Below are 20,458 nucleotides of genomic sequence, written 5' to 3' on the forward strand. Positions count from 1 at the left end.
AGGGGAGAAGCAGAAAGAGAGGGAGACACAGAATCCGAAGCAGACGCCAGGCTCTGAGCCGTCAGCACAGAGCCCGATGCGGGGCTTGAACTCAGGAAACATGAGATCATGACCTGAGCCAAAGTCAGATGCTTAACCAACTGAGCCGCCCAGGTGCCCCTCTCGCTGTCTTTGGATGAGCTAGATGTGAGCTCCAGACAGTATCTAACCCATTCGACTTACACTTATTCATCCATTGAACAGATACTCACTAAACACCAGTGACATACTGATCACCAAGGACAGAGCAGTGGACAAAGCAGGGGTGCAGATTAGCACTTACAGATTGGAGAGGAGCACAACAGGTGAGGGGGCATCATAAAGTACATGCAAGGGTTACAACGAGCTAAGTGGGATCGTGTCACCTGAGGAATTGGAAATCATTCCAGAGAGAGGGTGAATTCAGTCCGGATGGGTGGATGATAAGAGTTGGCTTGGTCAACAAGGAATGGAGGCAGAGGGAGAGCCAGATTGCCCAGCAGGGGGGAAACTAAGGACTTAGCTTAGCAGTTAGAGAGACAAGGAGAGGAAGAGAACACGAATGGCTACCATGTCTGGGTACCGTGAGCAGTACGCCATGAGAGGGCTCAGGGTTCTAGACCCAAGAGGGGGCATTGGAGAGGAAGGCACCCTACAGCATGAATGAGTACATGGGGAGCCTGTGAAGGGTTTAAGCAAACTGAGACATGGTCATATGTGCATTATCGATAGATCGTTCTGGATGCAGTTTGGAGTGCATTGGGGAGGCTCACGTCTGGAAGCACAGTGAGGAGCCGTCGCATCATCCAGATCCAAGGTGGCGGAAGAGGGTAGTTGCTGAGGACATGAAGAGAACTGGATGCTTCTAGAGATTCTTCTAGAAACAATATGAGGTGAAGGATTGGATGTGGGAGGTGAGGGAGAGAGAGAACAGTCAAGGAAAACGCCCAGGCTTCTGGCTTGGGCAACTTGATAGAGGATGTTACTGTATTCCCAGAGACAGAAATTCTGGAAGGTAAGATAGCTTCAGATAACAGGGAGTCCATTTTCACTTGGAACACGTTTGAGTTGGAGAAACTGAGGAGCAACCACGTGGGGTTGCCCCGTGGGTGAAGGTGGCTCACCGGGGGGCAGGAGCTCAGGAGAGGTCTGAGACGTTGATGCCGTTTGGGGTGTTATCAGGATGGGTTGTTATGTTATAGACATGACAGGTGGCTCGGGAGTTTGTGCGAATGGCACAGAGGTCCTTGGACCGGCCTCAACATCGCAGGCAGGAAGATGAAGTCACAAGCACGTGGAAGGGCAGCGGGGGAGAGGGAGACAGAGCCAAGCGTGCGTGAAGCGTCAGAGACCTCGGATGAGCATCTTCGGAGGAGAGTGAGGTCCACAGCGGCCCAGGCTGCAGGGCAGGGAGCTGAGACAAGGACAGGCCCGGATTCACCGGAGTTAGCAGCTGCTACAGGGCGGATGCCCGGTGACAGAGGGCTGGGGACGGCCCGGGGTGGGGAGGGATGGAAACCACGGGCGTAGGCGATTTTTCGCCAAGTTTGGCTGTGAAGAACAGGGGAGGGTTCTGGGAATGACAACCTCTGAGAAGGAAGGCTGGTGTGGGGTGAGAGAGAGACCACCAGGGGGGAGGGTAGGAAGCCGGGGCGTGAGTGAGGACGGCAGGCGTCAGAGTGGGAGGAGAGCAGGGGACGGCTGGAGGAGCGACGAAGGACGGCCATTCGGGGAGGCCCGCACCCTCAGCGCCGGGGCCTGCGGCTGGGACTGGCGTGGACCGTGGGGCCCACTCCCCTGGCTGTGGTCGGGGGGACACTTGTGGGACACTTGGCCTCGGCCAGAAGCAGGTCCCGGCAGGGCCGAGAGGGGCACGACTCCTGGCAGAGAGAGAGTGGACGCGAGGTAACGGGTACACGGAGTGAACGCAGACCGGATCCCGAGGGCCGGACGGACAGGTCGGTGAGGGAGGAGGGCACCGACGGCGACCCGCACGAGCCCAGAGCAGCGGACTCCCAGGAGCCTTCTGAATCTCCTCCGGCGAGGGCACCAGATGGGATCAGGAAGGGCTTCCGCATTTCCACGGAGGAATCTCCACGGCCGGAGAATGAAAGTTGCTCCCAGCTGTCCACGCAAGCACCACAGCCCATGTTTTCTCAGAGGATTTTGGTTTTATCATAAAATCACAGGAGACTCGCATCTCACTCGGGTCAGCTTCCCACAGCTGCCACCAAAGAGTTTCCACCATCCGGGGGCTGAAGGCCACAGGACGTTGCTCCGTCACAGCTCTGGAGGACACACGTCCAAGGGCAAGGTGTTGGTTCCTGAGGGTGACCGGAGGGGGGAGTCCGCGCCCTGCCTCCGTCCCGGCCTCTGGGGCTCGGGCAATCCCGGGAGTTAGTGACATCACGTGACATCTAAGTCACCGCCGGGGACAGCAGTCTCACACTTCAGTGCCGGTTTCGTTGCTGCTTCACCGTGAGTCCTGGCCGGAGCCGTTGTCCTTCTGGATGCAATCTCCTCACCAGTGAAATGGGAAAGCACCATCCCACCAACCTCGCTCCTCGCTGCCGGGGGGGGGGGGGGGGGGGGGGGGTGGGGGGGGGGGGGTGGGGTTCATGCCTTCGGAGCTGAGATGTGAGTCAGCGGGAGGAGCCTCCGGAGGGCGCCCGGGGGGCTCGGGAGGTCGAGCGTCCGACTCTTGATTTGGGCTCGGGGCGTGATCTAGCGGTTTGTGGGATCGAGCCCTACGTCAGGCTCTGCACTGATATCACGGAGCCTGCTTGGGATTCTCTCTCTCTCTTCCCTCTCCTTCTGTCCCTCTCTCGTGCTCATGCATTCTCTCTCTCTCTCTCTCTCTCTCTCAAAATAGATAAATTTAAAAAGAAGGAGCCTTTGGAACAAAAGCTTTGTGTCGGGCCTTGTCTGAGACACGGCAGAGGAAGTAGCATTTAGGAAACAGCCTGACGTGCAAGGCTCAGAGCAGACATTCACTGGCTGTGTGATGTTCCAGAAGCAGCTACCAGGTCTGTGAGTGTGGGTCTCTCAGAAAGAGAGCGGGACAGGGGCCACTGGCCGGGGACACGCTTTCTGGTTTGACGATCACCGACACTCAAACCGGAGCCTCTGATTCCTAACTGGGGTAATGTGGCTTTCCAGGCCCCGCCACCAGTCAACGTGACATCTAACTGGTGTCCCAGCTCCTATTCCCTGCCCACAATTGTCTGGTCGGCAGATGCTGACTCATTCTCCAAACATCCACTTTTTAGATGGAGTCATTCCCTCCCCTAGAAAATCTCCAACATCTTGACGTGGTATTCACAGCTCCACAACCCAATGGCGGTCTGACGTTTCAAACGTTATCTCCCACAACCTGTGCACAAGGATCCTTTCCTGTAGCCAACTGGCTAACCCAGAGCTGCCAAATGCAGTTGTGCAGGTTTCGCACTGCACATCTAGGGTGCACGCGTGGTAGGCTGCACAAGGCATGCGCTGATACCTGTTCACTATTGCCTCTCCTCCCATCACCACCCATCACCACCCACAGCCACCAACGATGTTTTGTGCCTCTCTTGTTCCAGGGTGTTGTTGAGTTTTTTGTGTTGTGGTTCCATGGATATTTTTAAATTTACAGTAAAAACTATATAACAAATTCTTCCATAGTCTCTTGCCAAGATTTAAATAATATTTATCATATTTGTTTTAAGTTTTTGTAATTTTTTTAATGTTTATTTATTTTTGAGAGAGAAAGAGAGAGACAGAGCACGAGCATGGGAGGGGTACAGAGAGAGAAGGAGACATAGAATCCGAAGCAGGCTCCAGGCTCCGAGCTGTCAGCACAGAGCCCGACGCGGGGCTCGAACTCACCAAACTCACGAACTGCGAGATCATGACCTGAGCTGAAGTCAGATGCTTGACTGAGCCGCCCAGGCACCCCTCATATTTGCTTTGATGTTTAATAAGAAGAACGAAAGAGCCAAATGGAACTGAAGTCTGCTTCTTACCAACCCTGACTCCATTCTTTTCCCTCCCTCCCTCCCCAGAAGCAAGCACCGTTGTGAATTGGGTGTGCATTTTTCCAACGGGTCTTTTAATGTTTCCTGATCGCGTGCGTGCGGCCACGATATTGGATCAGTCAGGGGTCGGCTGCACACAGCGCATCGCCCTCTGACTGGGGGAAGCAAGAAATAAATGTATGAGCGTATCCGGCTGCTCTCACCAGATTCAGGACGCAAGCTTGGGAGAACAAATCACATCCTGAGCCGCCCTGCTGGGGGGGGGGGACCGGGGCGGGGAGGGGGGCGGGAAGCACAACTCCGCTGCAAGGAACAAATCCTAGCTCAGGACCTGCCCCCCCGCTAGACCCTCCGAAAACGCTGTCCCAGAGCCTGGAGCCATGTGCCAACACCCCGCCAACGAGAGGGGTGATGCAGGCGGGTTCTGACGTGGCCTCTTCGGCAGGTGACATCCAAATCGAAGGGCTGACTCCAAGCCCGACAGGTTGCGCCGCATCGGAAGGACGAGCAATGCTTTCGGGGGGTTTTGTTCTGTAAACCTTCTTAAAAATAAAGAACAGGTCAGAAGAAAGCGTGCGACCCGCGCCCTGCAAACGACAGTAACCCAGCTGCTCGTTTACAGCGCGAACCGACGCTCTCTCACCGGACCGAGCTGGAACTAATGAAACGCACCGGCTGTGCACCTGATTTTCTACGGCACGTCCACACTGGCGCTGGGGATGCTGTGCGACCGGAGGCACTGACGCGTTTTAGGTTCGCTGCGCTCCTTCAGGTGCCACAGCAATGTTCCAGCATCAAAGCCTTGCGACTTGGGGCCGTGTCTTTGTCCAGAGGTGCCAGGATTCCAAATCCTAGCTATTTTTCCTCCTTCTGTACGTCTCCACGGAACAAATATGAAATAACCTACCGGTATCAGAGGGAACGGTAATCCGTGGCCTGGTGAAACCTGATCTTTGGAATGGTTTCAGTCGCTCAGACACTCAAGATTTGGCCACCCATCTGTGGCTCGCTAATTGGAAGGCGTGCGTTCCTTCCTTCGGAGCGGGATGTCATTATAGGGAATAGTCATCTCGTTATACCCGTTCTGGGAAGTGGCAGAAGCCCAGGAAAAGTCTGCTGGGGGGAAGGCATATTGTAACATTCTGGGGACTCGGCCAAATCACAGCCCCGAGACGCATTCGACAAGAGGTACAATCTGTCCAAAACCGCCACTTACGTTTGCAAAACGTTCTCCGGAAGCGCGAATACGAAGGCAGTGCCCCCGCGTGCTCTGCTCGTCGGGGTAGGGCTCGCCTTCCTCAAGGACAGTAACCGTCCAGGAGGCAAGGCTCTCCCCGCCAAGGGTCCGGCTCCCCCGCTCCGCCAGAATCCGGGCTGGGATTGAAGGCCACCCCTCTTCCCAGCAGAAGAGGTGCTCGGAGGGCATTAGGATGTGAGGGAAGCTGTTTGCAAAAATAACACTGGCCAAGCGGACGAGAGAGGAACGGTGCTTCCTCCGCGGATGACCAGCTGCCCCAGAGAGCCCCAGGTTGTCCCCGTCGGCTGTTGGGAATACATACATGCTATTCTTGCCCTCTTCTTCCGGCTGAAACCAGCAGACCCCTGCAGCCTCAGGACGCATGTCCTTCCCGCTTTATTCTGACTGCGATCAAATATGCATAACATAAAATTTACCGGTAGCCTTAAATAATTCACACTGTGGTGAACTGTCCATCACCACCGTCTGCGTCCAGAACTTTTCCCTCTTCCCCAAACTGAAGCTCTGTCCCCCAAAACCCTAATTCCCAGCCCCTCATCCCCCAGCCCCCAGCACTCTCTGTCTCTAGGGGTCTGACTATCACCAGAGACCTCATCCAGGTGGAGTCACACAGCCTTCGTCTTTCGCGGCTGGCCGATTTGCTCCGTGCAATGGCTTCAAGGTTCATTCACATGGTGGCAGGTGGCACCATTTCCCTCTCTTTTAAGGCTGAAAATACCCCGCTGTAGGTACACACCGCATTTCACTTATCCGTTCCTCGGCTGCTGTTCATTTGTTGCATCAGCAAGTAAGCCCAGCGGGAACAGAAAATAAAATCAGATCGTTGGATCACACACGCATGTGCAAGACACAAAAGCGGCCTCGTTCCTTTATTTTGGACCAGGCTTGAGCACACACATGAGGGAAAAACCCCCTACCCGGGTCCACAATTGTCTCCTCCATCCGTCTGCAGCTGATGCGAAAGGCATCGCCGTAGAAAGTTCTCTTTCTGTCCCTGATACGCCTGGGACTAAGTAACACATTAAAGTATCTGGTCATCTAAATGGCGGCACAGAGAGAGCATCAGCCCCAGTGCTGTCTGCGACGGTGTCTGAGAAGTGGTGATGGATTACACAAGAGATCGGATGGCGGAGACGGAAGGGAGGGTGAGGGAGAGTTTTGGGCCCTGACGCTCTTCTTAGGAGAAAAGTACTTAATGGAGACCTGTGTCAATGCAGCCCAAGAACACAGGTTTCCTCCAACACAGGTTCTCCCAGGAAGGCCAGGAAGGAAGGTGCTAGAGAAAAAGGCAGGGGGGGTACTGCCTGTCTCTGCGAAGCCAGGGGTGGGGCGGGGGCACATCCTCTAAGCCCTTCCTCACTTCTTACCCCATACCCTCATGTGGAAAGAGCCAGCAACTGAGCCACAAATAAATTTCCCCGCCCCCGGAAAATCTAAGAGTCTCCAAGGAAATACAGCAACATGGCACCAGGGTTTGATGTTTTAACCTACATCAAAATAAAACATAAATAAATGTAAAGTGATATATTCAGTTATCAACTCACACAAAATAAAACATAAATAAATGTAAAGTGATATATTCAGTTATCAACTCACACACATAGTTTTCTTTTTTTTTTTTAATTTTTGTTTTGTTTTTGAGAGAGAGCACTAGCAGCAGGGGAGGGGCAGAGAAAGAGGGGGAGACACAGAATCCGAAGCAGGCTCCAGGCTCTGAGCTGTCAGCACAGAGCCCGATGCAGGGCTCGAACCCACGAACCGTGAGATCATGACCTGAGCCAAAGTCGGACACTTAACAGACCGAGCCACCCAGGTGCCCCTATAATTTTCTTATCTACAAAACGGGAAGGGCTGGTTCCTTACGGATATTTGTGATTCTGGGATGCATTTTAGCATTTCCGGCTGATCTCCTGCCCTGGGATGCCTTTCCTCCACACCTCCCCCCACTCACCCCTTCCACCCCCCACCTCCCCAGTCCCTTCCTGACATTTACACCTCAAGTTCAAGCTCACCCCTCAGAAAGTACTTCCTTAACCGCCCACCAACCCGTTGTACCCCACGCGGCACTGACCCTTACCCAATATCTTCTTGTATATTAGTTTATCTCCTTCCTTCTAGAATGTGCTGCCCGTGAGCACAAGCCTCTTGCCCATCTCTACCGCTGGCCCCCTCAGCAGCAGAAGGGTGCCAACACTCAAAAAACATTGGACACAGTCTATCAATTTTCCAGAAGGGCCAAGTGCCGCTGCAGATGGGTGGATGCCCCACGTCTCAGCCCCACAGCGTTTTCTGCGGAGCGTGGCGTGGGCGTGGCTACCGGCGCCAATGCCTTGCCCCTCAGAGACGAACTCCCCCTCCAGTGTATTAAGTTCTGGGACCGTTGGCCGGAGGGCTTCAAGCCGCTCCTTAAAGGCAGCGCTGTGTTAAGCGTTCTCAGTAGAGGGAGCTGGAGGGCCACGGAGAAGGAAGAGGCTTCCCGCTGCTTCCAGCCTCCAAGCGGTCTGGGCGGTGTGGGGACGTCCGCCACACCCGGGGACTGGTGCCCCTGGGGGAGACCTACGGCTGGCCCAGCAGCTCTGGCGGCTCTGGCCTGGCCAGACCGGCAACCTTCCTGCTGCCCGGTGGCCGAACTGCCCCTTCTGCCGGATCTGAACTCCTGAGTCGGCCCTTCCGTGGTGTTTCCTGGTGACTCAGACTTACTCTCTTATCACAGGGCCAGTGTCCTTTCTATTAAATGTGCCCTGTTTTGCCCACCGGGTGACTTCTGTCGCTTCACTGGACTCAGATTTCTAACCACAAAGGTCCTGCCCCAAAGCTCTGCTCAGGGAACGTTAAGTTGTTCTCTGCCCAGAGGGGGCACGCATTTGGCCTCAGGGCAGAGCGACTGACCCCACACTGGGCCACAGGTCAGCTGGTGGGAGACAACGAATGGCCTGATTAACAAGGGTCAATCAACTAAAATAATCCTTGTCTCTCTCCAGCATTTGGTGGGGAATACAAAGATCGGCCCGTCTTTATTAATTTTTTTATTTGGGGGAGGAGGGAGAGAGAGACGGTCTTAAGCAGGCCCTACGTCCAGCTCCGCGCCTCGAGGGGGGCTCCAGCCCACGACCCTGGGATCACGACCTGAGCCGAAATCAAGGGTCGGACACCCAACTGACTGAGCCATCCGGGTGCCCCAATCAGCCTGTCTTTAAAAACAGACTAGTAGCTAACCCTTAGGGGGCATTGGGGAGGTGACTTCCTACCGGATTCCCTTCTAGGACCTTACTTGTATTAACTACTTTAACCATCACAGCGATCCAGGGATGCGGGTTACCATTATCAGCTCCATTTTATAGACGATGAAACAGAGGCCCAGAGAGGTCGTGTCACTAGATCCAGGTCAACAGATGGTACATGGCAGAGCTTGGGTTTGAATGTAAGCCGTGGGGCTCGAGAGGCCGCATTCCTCATTATTTACGGAAAATCAAAACGTGTGCCGGGAAGACAAGAGTCTACCTTTTTAAAAGATCACCCTCAATTAAATACTCCCGTTAAGCACATCAGTTGAATACGATGGACTATGGAGAGGGGGCAAATGGAGATGGGGGGTGAAGACAGGAGAGAAATGAACACATTGACAAATAAAGAACACAGCAAGAGAAGGGGCTTTCAAACGCGTGTGCACAGTTACCACGCACGCGGTGATGGCCGTGATCGACCCAACCCTATGTGCGTGGGCCGGCGTGCAACAAATGCCCGCGGTTCAAGACGACGGTGACAGGGATGACGCGTGCTTGACCACAACCCAGAGACCGTGTGGCGGGAAGCGGTCTGGCCTTGACCAAGTAGTGCAGGACATCTCTTCGCTCGTATAAAAACAGAACGGGTAGAATGTGAGCTCCACGTGGACGGGAGCTGTCTAGAACACAGGTTGGCACACAGTAGGCTTACTATTTACCGAATGAATGAACTAGAGCACCAGGAGCAACTCTCCCCCCCCCCCCCGGGAGTTCACGCCGGACGGGGTGGTCGAAGACACGCCGTGAGGCGCACCCTCCAAGAGCGTGTGGACAGAGCTGTCCACACGGATAAGGAAAAAACCACATTTGAGTCATCCATCTGAGGCAAGTGCCTTGCCTTGTTCAAATTTCGAAATTACGTCTTTTATTATTTTTTTTTTAATTTTTTTTTTCAACGTTTTTTATTTATTTTTGGGACAGAGATAGACAGAGCATGAACGGGGGGGGGGGGGGGGGACAGAGAGAGAGGGAGACACAGAATCGGAAGCAGGCTGCAGGCTCCGAGCCATCAGCCCAGAGCCTGACGCGGGGCTCGAACTCACGGACCGCGAGATCGTGACCTGGCTGAAGTCGGACGCTTAACCGACTGCGCCACCCAGGCGCCCCCGAAATTACGTCTTTTAAAGACCACGTGTGTTTACATTCCTGTCGGGAATGAGTCCATCAGGTGTTCGAATAAGCTGTTTCTCGTTCGTTTCCCCGCCCTTCGGAGGGCGCCCGATATTTAATACCAAATCAACGCAAGGAATCGATTTCAAATGCTGATGAGAAATTAGCATACATCAAACAAAGATGAGCATCTGAGAGATAGGGCTGTTGGCTTTGCCCTTGAGTCAGAAATAGGCCTTAGGACCTCACAGCACCTGTTGCTGGAGGGGACCGTAATTAATATGTGTCCCCATAAGATGCCCTTAATAAAATCTTCAGTGAGACATGTACAAGTCAAGCACATAGGAGTATTAAAATTACCGTCCGCAGACGAAGCACATGACGAGCTTTCTAAAGTTAGGGCCGCGTCAGCACAGCAAGCCACACCCAGCACTCATTTTTTCTGTGTGGCCTGACGGGAAATATTCCCCAGTCCTTTCTCTCCCTCTCATGGTTTCAGTTACATCAGAAAAGATCGACTTCCAATATCCCGAGAGGTTTTTTCTAGCTTTTCCAAGCGGCGGTTTGAACCCTGTGGACAATGTTCCATAATTGCTGAACATCTGGCCTGGTATCAGTTTCTTTTTTTTTTTTTTTTTTTTTTTTTTTAATTTTTTAATGTTTTTATTTATCTTTGAGACAGAGAGAGACAGAGCATGAGCAGGGGAAGGGCAGAGAGAGAGGGAGACCCAGAATCAGAAGCAGGCTCCAGGCTCCGAGCTGTCAGCACAGAGCCCGACGCGGGGCTTGAACCCACAGACTGTGAGATCATGACCTGAGCCGAAGTCGGACGCTCAACCGACGGAGCCACCCAGGCGCCCCCTGGTATCAGTTTCTTGGGGATGAGAAGAAACAGTCGCCTTAGCCAAGGTCCCAATCTTGAGTGTCAGAAGCTAATATCTATCAGTTTCCTTTCAGACTCATGCGGTGCATTGGTATGCCTGGGGGGCTCAGTCAGTTGAGCGTCCGACTTCGGCTCAGGTCGTGATCTCACAGGTCGTGAGTTCGAGCCCCGCCTCGGGCTCTGCGCTGCCGGCTCGGAGCCTGGAGCCCGCTTCGGAGTCTGTGTCTCCCTCTCTCTCTGCCCCTCCCCCGCTCACACTCTGTCTCTCTCCGTCTCTCAAAAATGAATAAAAAGGTTAAAACAATTTTTTTTTTTGACTCATGCAGTGCACACAGACAGGGCTACGTAATTACAATCAAACGGCGACCAGAGCATGAGTCTTGAATTACTCGTCCTGGGACAGACAGAGCTATTTATAATCACACTGAGGCTGGGGAATCGAGTAATTGTGGACCAGGATGAATCTGTGGCTCAGGGACTGACATGTAAATGGGCAACTGCCAGTTACAGGCAAAGAAGCGCACACCACCCACAGACCACAGGGCAGAGGGACACCTCGCACAAAGGGACACACCTCCTCCGGGAATTGTGTGGGGCCAGGCTTTCGGCAGCAAACCATCAGCTACTCTTGGCAGAGAGAGGTGAGCCTGGAGAGGGCACGAAGGCCTCTTTTCTTTGATTCCCTTGCCAGGTTGAGTATGTTAGCTCCTTGCAGAGGAGCAGAAGAGTGGATGCCCAAAGAGAAATTTTGGACAGGGCAGAGGCTCCGGGGTGTGAATAAAATCACTCTTTTTATACTAACAGGGCTGGGGTTTATTTCCGAGGAGGGGAAATTGAGAAGTTAAATAGGCAAACGGTTTATTGCTCGGAGTAGGGACTCCGGGATGAATGGAAGGACTTGCCTGTCCCATTCATCCAGCAGCCAATCAGGGAGCGGAGGCCCCACGATGCTCCTGTGAGGTTGAAATTGCAAGGTGGTTCAGGCGCTGAGCTTTGGGGTCAGACGGGTCGGGGTTTGACTCCCACCTCAGTGTGAGCCTATTCAAATCCCCGAAATTTGTCTATGAAGTATAATGTATCTGAAAAGGTTTCCATCCCCACTAACGTAGTCGATCGGTCTAGGATTTTTGCCTCAAAGGTCGCTGACATTCTGGCCCCATGGAACTGGGGTTCCCCTCCCTTACGCTGCATGTCAGGGGAATGACAGCTCCTCCCAGACCCTGTTGCCCCATTAACATTGACATTCGGGACCCTTTTCTGCCTCCTCTCAGCTCTTTGTTCCAGATCCAACTTGTCAAAAATTGCAGGGGCCCCTGGGTGGCTCAGTTGGTTGAGCGGCCGCCTTCAGCTCAGGTCATGATCACACATTTCATGGGTTCGAGCCCCGAGCTGGACTCTGTGTTGACAGTTCAGAGCCCAGAGCCTGCTCGGATCCTGTGTCTCCCTCTCTCTCTGCCCCTCCCTCACTCATACTCTGTCTCTCTCAAAAGCTGAATGAACATTTAGAAAAAAAATTTTTTTAATTGCAAACCACAGTGGATTGTTAGCCAGTTATCACCAATGCATTCGTGTCATACGACCTCAATTTCCTCAGGACTTTTTCCCCTTAAGTCCGTCCAACGCATATTTATAAGGTGCTAAGTTAGTTTCCTATTGTTGCTGTAACAAAGGACCACAACTTTATGGTTCAAAACAACACAAATTTATTCCTACAGTCCCAGGAGTCAGAAATCTAAGATCAGGAACACCTGGGTGGCTCGGTCGGTTAAACGTCCGGCTTTTGATCTCGACTCAGGTCATGACCTCATGGTTGGTGAGTTCGAGCCCCGTGTCAGACTCTACGCTGACAGTGTGAAACCTGCTTGGGACTCTCTGTCTGTCTCTCTCTCTCTGCCCCTCCCCCTCTCAATCTCTCTGCTTCTCTCTCAAAAATAAATAAATAAACTTTAAAAATGTTTAAATAAATAAAAAATAAAACCACTGTTGTCATTATGGTCACAGACTTAAAGCAAAAACATGAGCATAATGATGAACATATGAGGCATCTCAATAAACAAGAGGAAACTGTTTTAAAAGAGACACAGTGGAAATTTTAGAACAGAAAAAATACAGTGTGTAAAATAAAATACTCATTGGCTGCGTCTGGCCGAAGGAAACTGAAGAGGGCCTCCGTGGCCTAAAGTGATCTAATACACAAATAATTGGAGTCTCTGAAGAAGAGAGAAGAGATATTGGAGCATAAAAATTTTTTGAAGAAATAATGGCCAAATGCTCAGCCATAAAAAAGAGTGAGATCTTGCCATCTCCAGTGGAAATGGACCTCGAAGGTATTGCGCTAAGGGAAATAAGTCAGCGAAAGAGGAATATCACATGTTTTTGCTGATATGTGGAATTTATGAAGCAAACAAGCGAAGAGACAAACCAAAAAACAGACTCTTAGGGGCGCCTGGCTGGCTCAGTTGGTGGAGCATGTGACTCTTAAACTAGTGGTTGTGAGTTCAAGCCCCACGTTGGGTGTAGAGATGACTTAAAAATAAAATCTTACAAAAAAGCAAAAAAAAAAAAAAAAAGTCCACACTCTTAACTACAGAGAAGAAGCTGGAGGTTACCAGCGGGGAGGTGTGGGGGTAAAATAAATAAAAGAAATTAAGAGTATAGTTACCGTGATGAGCACCGAGTACTGTATAGAATTGCTGAATCCTATCGTACCCATGAAAGTAATATAGCACTGTACATTAATTAGATTTCAATAAGAAAAAAAAGGAAAGAAATAATGGCCAAACTATTTCCAGATTTGATGAAAACAGAAACCCACAAACCTTCAGAGAGAATAAACACAAACATTCACCCCAAAGGCACATGATACCAGATTGCTGACAACCAGTGATAAATAGATCATCTTAAAAGCAGCCAGAGAGGGGTACCTGGGTGACTCAGTAGGTTGAACATCTGACTTTTTAAAAAAAATTTTTTTTAACGTTTTATTTTTTTTTGAGACAGAGAGAGACAGGGCCTGAGCGGGGGAGGGTCAGAGAGAGAGGGAGACACAGAATCGGAAGCAGGCTCCAGGCTCTGAGCCGTCAGCCCAGAGCCCAATGCGGGGCTCAAACTCACGGACCGTGAGATCGTGACCTGAGCTAAAGTCGGACGCTTAACCGACTGAACCACCCAGGCGCCCCAAACATCTGACTCTTGATTTTGACTCAAGTCATGACCTCAGGGTTCCTGGGATGAAACCCCTACATCAGGCTCTGCACTGACAGCATGGAGCCTGCTTGACATTCTTTCTCCCTCTCTCTCTGCCCCTCCCCTGCTTATGCACTCTCTCTCTCTCTCTCTCAAAATAAATAAACTTCAAAAAATAATAATAATAAATAAAAGCAGCCAGAAAAAAAAAAGATCCATCACATAAGGGAAAGCAATGATAAGATATATGAACAGTCTCTCTTTCTCATCACAAAAAAAGGAAGCCATATGTTAATGGAACAACAACATTAAAAAAAAAAAAAAAAACAGGAAAAGAATCCATCAACCTAGGATTTCATATCCAGAGAAAATAAACCATTAAGAAAAATGAAATAAGAGCCTGTTCAGGCAAACAAAAGCTGAGAGAGTTTGTCACCAGCACACCTGTACAACTAGAAATATCACAGAAGTTTGTCAAAGAATGAAATGGTACCAGGTGGAAATAGATGTGCTTGGAGGAAATACAGAATTCCAGAAGAGGAAAAGTGAGTCAAAAATGAGGGTGGGTTGGTGCCCCTGGGTGACTCAGTCGGTTAAGCATCCAACGCTTGATTTTGGCTCAGGTCATGTTCTCACAGTTTGTGAATTAGAGCCTGGCGTCGGGCTCTGTGCCGATGGTACCGAGCCTGCTTGAGATTCTCTCTCTCTCTCTCTCTCTCTCTCAAAATAAATAAACTTAACAAGTTTTAAATAAACACTTTAAAAAATGAGGTAGGTATTAAATATTTTCTTCTCTCTTTTTTTAAAATATCTGTGGAAAGCAACAGTTCTAACTGTGGGGTTTGTAACATTTGAAGAAGTCAAACCTATGGAGTAAATGCCAGCCGCTACGGTGCAGGAGGAATTACCCCCAAGGAGACAGGAAGCTGGCGGTTAACATGAGGCGTCAAGGTCAAGGTCGGAAACAGAGCCCCCCTCACCGCGGGAGAAGGCCGCCTGAGGTGGGCTGGCTGCTGCAGACCTGTGTATTAACAGAGCATTTTCAGAGAAGGTGCGCAAGCCAAGTCTTGAAGGAGAAGTCAGCCGGGACGGGTGACAGGAACGGGGGACATCGCCTGGGGACAGCTCCACGCAGAAGGAACAGCATGTGCAAAGGGCCCAAGAATGCGGGCGGAAGCATTCATGCGAAAAAACTGTGCACATTTTGAGGGTGCCTGGCTGGCTCTATGGGTGGAGTGGGCTGCTCTTGATCTCGGGGTCGTGAGTTCGAGCCCCACGTTGGAAGAAGAGTTTACTTAAAAATAAAAGGAAAAAATGTGCGTAATTTAAGTGTGTACTAAGTGTGTGTGTGTGTGTGTGTGTGTGTGTGTGTGTGTTACAAAAGTTCACCCACTTTCATTTAACTTTTCGGTCAACATGTCTTCCCTTCACGGAGCTCGGTCTCTTGCCTCTACCCTCTTTCCTGTCCCCCCAGAATCCCCAGTTTTCAGCTAGATGGGGAAACTGACAAAAATCCTCACATTATGAAACAGTGACGTCCGAGCAGGTGCATATCGAGGGCCTCATGTGCTAGGTTCCGCACTCCTGTGTTTCACGTGCACCGTGACTTTGATTTCATCCCCGCGACAGCCCACGACTGCTCTGTGGGTGGGTACTATATTTTGTCTTCAATCCTAAAGAAAGAAACTGTGGCCTGGGGAGGTTCGGTAGCTTGCCCGAGTCTTGCAGCCAGCGGGTGAGGGAGCTGAGATTAGGACCTAGGCAGTCTGGCTCCAGGGTCGAGGCCCACACTCTTAGCCATTAGGTCACGGGGCTCTCCTCGCAGAGCTAGGGTGCTGTCGTTCATGCTGTGCATCAGACACAGCCAGCGTGTGCGGAAACTGTAGAGAAACATCTACCTGTGCATCAGAGAGAGCTTCTCAGAGAAAATGGCAGTCTGGTCGGGAAGGATGAGGAGGAGTCAAGGGCAGGGAAGGGAGGAGTGGGGGAGGGGACATCCCAGGCAGGTGTGTTTTTTTGGGGGGGTGTCAGTGTCCAAACCCAGAAGAGAGGATTTTGGATGGGATGGACCAAGAAAAAAAGAAAACGGGGCGCCTGAGTGGCCGTCGGTTGAGCCTCTGACGTTGGCTCAGGTCATGATCTTGTGGTTCGTGGGTTTAAGCTCCGCATGCGGCCCTGTGCTGACAGCTCAGAGCCCGGAACCTGCTCTAGATTCTGTGCCCCCCCCCTCCCCCCGGCCCGGCCCTCCCCTGCTTGTGTGCTCTCTCTCTCTCTTTCAAAAACAAATAAACTTTGGGGAAAGCGGGTGATAGGCACTGAAGAGGGCACTTGTTGGAATGAGCACTGGGTGCTGTATGGAAACCAATTTGACAATAAATTATATTTAATATAAAATAAATAAATAAACATTAAAAAAAAGAAGACAGTTCTCATCGGTCACAGATTGAAACAAATCTGTTGGCCTCTTCTGCTCAGGAGTAGCTTTTGAGCAAAACTATCCTCCAATTAGTAGACAAAGAAATGTCTGCAATTTAACGTTTATTTATTTTTGAGAGAGAGACAGAGACAGAGCCAGAGCATGAGAGGAGGGGCAGAGAGAGAGGGAGACACAGAATCCGAAGCAGCTCCAGGCTCTGAGCCATCAGCACAGAGCCCGACGCGGGGCTCGAACGCACGAACCGTGAGATCGTGACCTGAGCCCAAGTCGGACGCTTAACCGACTGAGCCCCCCAGGCGTCCCAAGCTCCCCTTCTTTCAAGCCAATAATTGAGTTCTGGAGAGACTCGAGGGGTCAATAAAAAATTATTGGGAGACTGTTATATTCCAGAGACCATCGTTCTCTTAGAGCTCATAGCCTGGGGTGGGGAGAGACCCACAGCAGAAAACAGGTATATCTAATGCGGTCTGTATGTGCTAGGACAGGGACGTTCCCTGTTGTAGGCTTGATTCCTCCAGAGGCAAACCTCGAGACAAGAATTTGATCTAACCGTTTAATTGGGAGGTGGTCCCACGAAGCACTGGTGGGGGGGACAGAGACACAAGATAGAGAAGGAAAGGAGCCCTTGCATGGTGCTCGGTTGCCACGGTGAACATCCAGCTCCTTCCCACCAGGGATGTCTGGGGGACTGTGTGGTACGTGCCCTCAGGGTGTCCTGCCAAGGGGTTAGGAGCTGGGTATTTATCACCATCTCCCATCCACCACTGACGAGGGGCCGCTCCGCACACACCTATGCCCGGCACATTCAGATAGCCCTGTGCTCTGGCTGTGCAAAGGCCCTGGGACAGAGAAGCAGGTGCAAGAGTGAATGCTGCCTTTAGGCGACATAAGGAGCTCAGGAAGACTTCCTGGAGATGTTAGTGCATAAGCCTAGGTCATTCAGGTAAGAAGGAGGAGAGAGCGGAGCATCACAGGCAAAGGAACATTAACCATATTTATCGGGATTATTTGTGTGAGTGACGTATTCCCCGCTGGGTGTAAGTTCCTCTGGGGCGTGATTAGATCTTCCTCAGCTAACCTTTCTCAAGTATGTGTTCCTTTTGTGCTGGGCTAGAAAAATCTAAGGTCAAGAATTATGAGACCAGCTATAAACGGGCCACCTGGTCTACCCCCGTTCTGGCCGCAGAGAGAGATGGTCACCAAGACAGAATGACAGCCTGAGACTCCTGTCACCACACCAAGTTTAAAAAGGTTTCCCTATGTGTAACTTTGTGTGAGAGAAGCCGCACAGTCTTTTCTTTACCAACTTCATTTTTGTACAAAAGAAAATATTTTTATTTTTTTAAACTAAAATGTAGAGAACGTGCATTTTCTAAAGGATTACATTTTACATGTTAATTTAACCTATTTTGTAAAAATATCAACAATATGCTATGGACACCATTTATAGCCACAGACCTATTTCTAGAAGGTTCTGGAATATCATATGTCAGATTCCTTTGCCTTTTCTTAACCGTATATTTATGTTAAGACCTTCAAATGAGGTCAATATAGGTAAATTGTTGCTTTCTATTTTCTTCAGTCCTTTGAATAGCTCTTGCGTTTTCTTTAAAATAGGCAGCAATTTCCCCCCAAACACTTGCTCACGCTACGGCAAAGGCAGGAATATCAGATTTTGCCATGATTTTGCAGATCTAGGCCAGTCCTTTATTCTCAGGGCCTTCGACGTCTGAGGGCAGGTTTTCCTGAAGCAGTTCCCACCGCCCAGAGGCAGCTGCGACACCTACATTATACTGACGTCTGGCGGCCACTGTGAGGTCCTGGGTGGTAACAGCTCCTCAAAATGAAGAAAGACGCGGCGTTGTTTTCCCTGAGTATGCTGAACTCAGTTTTTATTCCATTTTCAAGGCTTCTTTTTAAATGTTTTTAATGTTTATTTATTTTTGAGAAAGACAGAGCATGAGCAGGGGGAGGGGCAGAGAGAGAGAGAGAGAGAGAGAGAGAGAGAGAGACACAGAACCCAAAGCAGGCTCCAGGCTCCGAGCTGTCAGCACAGGGCCCGCCATGGGGCTCGAACCCACGGACCATGAGATCATGACCACGAGAGCCAAAGTTGGATGCTTAACCAACTGAGCCACCCTGGAGCCCCTAGACATATGTGAGGCACTTTTTTTTTTTTTTTAATGTTTATTTTTTACAGAGAGACAGTACGTGCAGGGGAGGGGTAGACAGAGAGAGAGACACAGAATCCAAAGCAGGCTCCAGGCTCCGAGCTGTCAGCACAGGGCCTGACGCGGGGCTCGAACCCACGAACCGTGAGATCATGACCTCAGCCAATTTTTCCTCTGACAATTTTCACCTCTAACAATTTTTCCTTTGATGGGTGTGATTTTTGGTGGCAAGTCTGAAAACTCTTCCCCTTAGACCCAGAAGATTTCCTGTTTTTTATTTTTTTTTTATTTTTTAAATGTTTATTTTTGAGAGAGAGGGAGGGAGAGAGAGAGAGAGAGAGAACATGAGCAGGGGAGGGGCAGAGAGAGAGAGACACACACACACAGTATCCAAAGCAGGCTCCAGGCTCTGAGCCATCAGCACAGAGCCTGATGCGGGGCTCGAACCCACGAACCGTGAGATCATGACCTCAGCCGAAGTCGGATGCTTAATTGACTGAGCCAACTGGGCACCTCTAACAATTTTTCCTTTGATGGATGTGATTTTCGGTGGCAAGTCTGAAAACTCTTCCCCTTAGACCCAGAAGATTTCCTGTTTTTTATTTTTTTTTATTTTTTAAATGTTTATTTTTGAGAGAGAGGGAGGGAGAGAGAGAGAGAGAGAGAGAAAGAAAGAAAGAGAGAACATGAGCAGGGGAGGGGCAGAGAGAGAGAGACAGACACAGAATCCGAAGCAGGCTCCAGGCTCTGAGCTGTCAGCCTAGATCCCGAGATGGGGCGCGAACCCACGAACCGTGAGATCATGACCTGAGCCGAAGTCAGACGCTTAGCCGACTGAGCCTTCCAGGCGCCCCCCGTTTTTAAGGCTTTGATCAAGATACGTACCAATCTCTCCGGCAGCTATGTCTCCAATTGAATGCTGCTACTTGCAACTGGCTGGACCGACGCTGGTCATTGAGCACTGTCCTGGGAGCAGCCACAGTGGAAGACATAGACGGATGGGAACCTCCCACAAACTTACCTATTTACCTTATTCTCACAAATCATCTTCAGAGCCTCAGCTCTTTGGTGTTCAGCAGGGGACGTACGAAGGGTGGGAGAAGGGGGGCACAGGGTTTATGATTTGTTTTATCCATATTCATCACCTTAAAGAAAATACTCTCAATGTGGCACGCCGCAGAAAACAAGCCGGCCATCACCTGCCTTAGTCATTGACGTTTCGGCTGTGTGTGTCCCTCTCCGGCCATTGCCCCAATAATCCCTCTCAGAGAGTGGGCTGGGAGAACTTCTGGAAGGTGCTCCTGAACCACCTGCAGCAGAGTCCCGTGAGGCGGGGGTCCAGATGCGGAACCCTGGGTTCCAGAAGCTGGAGCTCAGAATCGGGCTCCCTGCGATCAGGGCTGGGCATCTGACCCCCTGCGGTCACCCTGGTGGATCCTTAAGTACATTCAAAAGTGAGGACCACCACGTAGGGGCTCTGACTCAGGACCGGGGATGGTGTCTTGTGGAAACTCGGGAGACTATCAGCAGAAACCCTCTCTCAGCCCGGAGGTCTGTAAGGCGATGGCCCGTGCTGCCCATCTCCTGGGCCCGCCTGTGCACGGACCTCCCCAGTCACCCGGAGCGCCCGCCACCCTTTAAGGGCAGCCGGGCTGAGTTGGGCATCTGCGTGCAGCGTCAGCTGCTGGTGACGGGGCCCTACCTCCTGCCTCCGAGCTGATGGCACAGAACACCGTGTTCAGGCCACACTGGGCCCGTCACCTCGTCTCCACCTTCATACCTGGCAAGTGGCAACGCCCCACACACTGCCCGTGGGCCTGCTGGCTCACGGGGAATACCGCCTGCAGGCAAGAGGTGATGAAGGCGGGGACGTGGGGGACAGAGTCCAGGACGGAGGTCATGGAAGGGGAGACAGAGGTGACGGGGGCGGGGATGGAAGGGACGGAGACACAGACACAGGTGATGGAGTCAGGGACACAGGCAACAGAGGCGGGGACTCAGCCGGGCTGTGTGAGGACATCTGGGCCAAGGAGCGTGCCCGCAGGAGCGTCCTCCCCGCCCCGGGAAGACTCCAGTCTGCTGAGCAGCTCTGTTC

Source organism: Puma concolor, chromosome C2, assembly GCF_028749965.1.
Source record: "Puma concolor isolate L17-30 chromosome C2, mPumCon1.1.hap2, whole genome shotgun sequence".
Classification (NCBI taxonomy): Eukaryota; Metazoa; Chordata; class Mammalia; order Carnivora; family Felidae; genus Puma; species Puma concolor.